A 6,000-nucleotide genomic window follows, 5' to 3' on the forward strand; every position below is an offset into this window, starting at 1 on the left:
ACAAGTACAGATTCTATATTTTGCTTCTACAGTCCAGTTAGAGGAGGCTACTTCATCAACCAATGCACCCGAGATGAGAGGTTTCTCACTCGAAGGAAAGGTTGTTCAAAGCACACGGTTGTCACATTCGTTTAGTACATAACGTATTTGTTAACCATTATACAAGAAAACTACTTTGTCAGGGTCAATAAAACATATGCTATTCCCTTTTATCAAGTTATATTCTGCATACAATGCCACGAATATAGATTTGTACATAGTTACTCGCGCAAGCGATCCTGCAACCAGGACTTGAGAATATCGCGTGTTATGTGTTCTTTTCGGCCTCACAAATTCGAAACTATCGCTTATGCTCCGTCAGATGTATTGTACAGATCGAATTTAATTTAATTTTATACTATATATTTTTATTATTTTGTAATTGTCTTTATTGTTACTACGTATATCTTATTTGTAACAGCTGGCACGACCTGAGAAGGAAGGCTCATAGACGAGCACATTGGAGAACGATCATCGGTGGCCTATGCTCCGACTGGGGCAAAGGGCCAAAGTAAGTAAAGGTATTATCTTATTTGTATTACTTTACCTATCGCCACATTCGGGATTACCAAATAAAAATAAAGTAAAATAAAAGAAAGTTAAAAAAATGTATAATGAGAATGAATAATTAAACACATTTATTTAAAAAAATAAAAATAAATAAAGCCTAAACTAGGATCTTCCATCGAAATTCAGGGGATAGGAATATTTATCACATCTATAAACACATAAATAAAAACTGTGGGAACAGTGTACTAATCATAAGCCCAAGCTAACGTAAATTCGAGGAGAAACGTGCAAAATTTCTCGTGGGCAGCCACCAAACACCCACCCGTATGATTTTACTATCACTATGGCCCCTGTCTACACCTAGACATCGATCGCCTCAGGTTGACGCGTACTGCGTTATTTATAAATGCAAGACACGTAATCACGTTGCACGTAATCCACCTCTAATCTCTAAAATCCACATGCGATCGATTAAAAGATTTTCATCTTTTCGCCGACGACGAGAAGTTGAGACTACTGAAAAGTACAATTTTGGTCACGTGTCCTTTCGTTAATACACAGCGGCTCAGCCATTTCATACACTTAAACATAGACTTAAAGTAAAGAATAGAATGAAGCTTGGCTTACAAAACCAGATTTATCTGGTCAGATTAGTCTGTTCAGGTAAATCGCATCGTATAAACCGCAAAATATGGCGACTGATCAGATTCTGAAAAATACCGGGCGTTTTTGGACTTTAGTGACTGATTAATCCGACCAGACTAATCTTACCTTGATGTCTGTTCAGATTTAATCTCATCAGATTAATCTGATGAAATGAATTGACTTAGCGTTTATAAATTAGAATAAAGTCTATGGGGGATACATATTATTTATTAATTTAATGTATATGAAAGATGTAAATAATATTTAGTACCTTTCACTTTCCAGGTTTTTTAAGTTCGCAAAAATATTCATGAGTTTAATATGTACACCTGTATATATACCTGTATCTATTGTTTTTTTGTGGCCAAATTATGTAAATATTTGAACCTTTATGTATTAATAAAGATCGAAAAATATACGATATACCTAAGAATAGAGTATATGGGGTTACATATTCAACTTTCATAGCACTTTATATATTCCAGTTAAATTATATACCTCAGACTAAAATGTAATTCGGGAACTATAGTTTTAATTATTAATATTAACGAGGCATGTGGTCCTGATACTTCTCGAGAAATAAACAATAAACAGTGTACCGATTGCTATATATGGTAAGTTTAAATGTTAATGATTATATTGAAAGTTATTAAAAAAAGACGATATGAGATACTGTCCATAATAAGGTCACTCACAGTAGCAGTGATAACCAAGCATGTATCGCGGCAGAGAACATGTGCCGTTATGACTATATCACTATGTTTATATCAGTCAATCATTATATCATCATGTCAATGCCAGAATATCCCCTGTATCACCAATATATGTATACTATTCAGTATTACACCCATATGATAGAACAATCAGTATATTCGTATCATCCGGCGTATCATACCAAGCGTTTCACGTGATACATGATCCAAATTAATTATAATATTACGTGAATATTGTTCTTACTGTGAATCCTATTCCCACTGTGGCGGAGAAAGATCCAGGGAATTTCCCGTGTTCGAACTGTACCAATATCGATGTCTTGCCTACCCCACTGTCGCCAACTAAGATGGTCTGTGGAAAATAGAAAATGAAAGAAATATACATGTATTCGGTATAATAATATCATTACATTATTTGGTAAATTTAGGATACATGTATAGGTTATCATCATACATAGATATGGATAATAATATTCATTTATTCATTTCAGGAATTCTGTTAGTTAACTGTACAAAATCCAAAGTCCTTATTCCCGGAATTTACGATGCTTAGAGCAAGCGTCAGTGTTTCTACAGAACACACAAAGCGAAAATGCAATTTCACAGTTGTAACATCTTTCTGTGATCGTTTCCAGAACTTCAAAAAAAAAAAAAATCAGTACCAGGATATTAGGGTTGGTATGGTGACGATGACGTACAGAGTGTTCCTCATTTACACGAACTGATTATATACAGGCAGTTATCTTATCTGTCTCCCACGTGACCTAATCTATGATGTCAGCGTTAGGGAATATTACAACCGATTGCACCGACTCCATTACATTAATATATCCGTATCACACCTAAAACAGGAGTATTTTCCGGAAAAATTACAACACTTGATGCTACAGAAAAAAATGCATCATTTACCGAATTCTCTTAGTTATCGCTGAAATCAGGTTTCAGTAATTGCTTCACCTTCCAACTGTCCTTGTAATATTATTAAGTGTATCTGATTTACCACTTTGTGCTCTAATTGCAAGAACACAAAGCCACATAGGACAACATTGTTTCCTGTCATGTTGATACCAATGGACTATTTGAATATTTTTATTTTGAATGGGAAAATTGATTTTTTCAAGCAAAGCTGGAATTTGCTGTTAGACATTTCATTCAATGCACACAAAGAGCTGACGGAAGAAATATGTGTCTGGTTTAATGTCGTTATTCTTTATAAAATGCAAGATTAAAATACGTGACTCTGGACAAAACTTGGGGATCATCTTTACCATCCATCAATGACTATTAATGTGTAAATTTTATCATACACACTAAGCCATGTTTATGCAAAATAGTAATCAATACTTTTCAATTATGCGACTGAGCTCTCTTCAATAAATAGCTATCAAATTTTGTAAATGATTGCGAACAGTTTGATATCTAATGCCATTACATGTAGTATTGTTCAGAACACGTTACACTCAAAATAGTTTTCAACCATTTTAAAACGAAAGGTCGGTGATATCAAAAAAAAAAATAGTTCGGGCTCTTTATTTTCAAATGCCGCAATATACTTTTTAAAAGACTTGTTCAATAACAAAAAAAAAATAGATTCAAATAGATCCGGGTATACACGTTCAGATTAATGTATTCCTTTTTAGTGAAAACGTGTTTCTATTTGTTAATCGTTTTATAATTGCATCTAAGAAATACGGTGTCTTCTATCACACAGTCACAATGTCCTATATATGTTCACCGTGATTTCCATTTAGCTTTCACTAAAACGGTGAATTGATGACATTCCATTGTGCTATTCCATATCTCAGTAGTTAATCTAATGGTAGAGTCGACACCATTCAGATAAGCATCCGTGCGTGACTGGGTTCAATTAAGGGACGGGCCCTTATTCCTGCTCGGCGAGGCACCTAGTAGGGGAGATCACATATTTCTTTATCGGGCGTGTACTGTTCTAATGGTTCGTGTTCTAAGATGTGCAAGTCACGCGCTCTTCATTATGTAGTTAATTTATCTTCTATTTTTTTTTCTCTCTCAGAAATGATGGCCATCCCTAACAATCATCAGTCCACCTTTTCTAACAGTCAGATGATTACGGCGAATTGAGATGAACTACTAAAGGATATTGTTTTGTAGTCTCGTGAGAGTTGGAAATTAACGAAGTAAAGATGAGAACAACTGCAGAGGCGGCTCGGATTATAATTCACTATCTATAATGTAGTAATTACCACATGCTAAGACGAGGATAATTGGCCCTTTAGGATCCTGGTTTGTTTATCTTCAAAAAATGCCATCTATTTCATTCTCATCTGCGCGATTCTATTCTGAGCAAGGGGTGAACTGTATTCTAGTTTGTTCTTATACTAAGAGTAAACTATGCAAATTAGATAGATGATCTTATGAGCGTTCACACTCAGCGACGCTACCATTAAAAAACTTGTTAATTACTATAGCGACGGTTGCTATGGTTGCTACACGACAGCGTAATTTGCTCTAAACATCGATCAAAAGCAAACACCAATGATATTATTTAAAAACAACAGCTCGCGGTATTGCATTAATAATTACTATGTTTTTTAAAGAAATGGATTCGATTTGTATTCGGATCATTCACGATTGCTTGACTGACCACAGTGGTCCCCAGAGTGTCTTGTAGTGACATGCTATATTGAAGCTGACTACAACTATGCCACTCAACTAATACATGATCCCCGGTAGAGTAAGAGCCAATTCCTTCCCAAAGGACAAATAAAGGACGACGACGTCAAAACCTGTCAGGCGACACTCTTGAATATACCGTGGGTAGTCGGTGAGAAATAGTGTTACGATAGTCGGTGAAAAATAGTGTTATGAGTTAGACTACATCCCAGACACGCAGGCTCAAACAAGGACATCATCATGATGGGGTGGCAAATACACTGTATATATTCTATTCTATTCTATTCTATTCTATTCTATTCTATTCTATTCTATTCTATTCCATTCCATTCCATTCCATTCCATTCCATTCCATTCCATTCCATTCCATTCCATTCTATTCTATTCTATTCTATTCCATTCCATTCCATTCCATTCCATTCTATTCTATTCTATTCTATTCTATTCTATTCTATTCTATTCCATTCTATTCTATTCTATTCTATTCTATTCTATTCTATTCTATTCTATTCTATTCTATAAGGTTTTAACGATTATAAATATCTGCTGATTCTAGGGAATCTCAAAATTCCGTGCAAATGCAAGTCTACGAATAATCAGTCGCACTTTGAGAAAACGTCATTATGATGAAACAACACAAGTGTGACACCACTCCAAAAAGTTGATCCTTATTAACCAGAACATTAGTTTTTGTTTTTCTTTATTTTGCGGTTATTTTAATAGGTTTGAAATTGGGAGACACTAGATATGTAATTTCCGTTCACCGCAAGATTTCGCGTAACGCGTGGAAGGCGCCGAATCGAATAATTTGATTTGAAATTTGATTCACATTTTTTTTATAGCTCTATGTCCAAATACCGATGTTCCACAGAGAAAACAGCGTTAAGTTACCTTTACTAGATCAACATTGAACATCATCAAATGTGTATAGCACTTTATTTGGTTTGAAAACACTCCACAAATACGTCGAATCCCGAGCGCTGTTTTGACGCTACTACGACGCTATGGCTTTTCAATGCCCCGTTTTTACGTTCGAAGGAAAATGATCGTTTACATACGGGCAATAAATGGCACAAAGTGAACACATGTCATTATCATAAAACAAATATGTGTAATGTGCGCGTTTAAGTGTTCACGCAGGAATCCGCGATGAATGGTACCACCTGAAATACGTGAAAAGAATTTTAACCACGGAAATAGACATCGTAATCATGTTTCATATAAATTCCATGTCGCTCAAATTCTCGAGAGTGTTATCGAAATCCAACATGGCTACAACGTTAATTAGAAATAAATCCACTGCATGCATTTCGCGCGCCCGGCGCCGTGGTAAATAAAGTGCCACGGGATTTGAGGAGTACTAATTGAATTCAATATTTCTCTATTACATTATTTTTGTTGACGATGATAAACGAAAGGTGTCGACGTTACTTATTAACCC

General features: G+C 35.2%; 1 long non-coding RNA gene across 1 annotated transcript in view; it reads left to right on the forward strand.

Moving 5' to 3' along the window:
- The window catches only part of LOC144356989 (uncharacterized), a 36,542-nt gene extending 32,458 nt beyond the window's left edge, over window positions 1-4,084 (forward strand). The window contains exons 2-3 of the long non-coding RNA XR_013421607.2: window positions 461-550; window positions 3,940-4,084. This is a non-coding gene — a long non-coding RNA (uncharacterized LOC144356989). The remainder of the gene's footprint in view (window positions 1-460; window positions 551-3,939) is intronic.
- Window positions 4,085-6,000: the final 1,916 nt, after the last annotated feature.

This window comes from Saccoglossus kowalevskii, chromosome 8 (assembly GCF_978046115.1).
Source record: "Saccoglossus kowalevskii chromosome 8, keSacKowa6.1, whole genome shotgun sequence".
NCBI lineage: Eukaryota > Metazoa > Hemichordata > Enteropneusta > Harrimaniidae > Saccoglossus > Saccoglossus kowalevskii.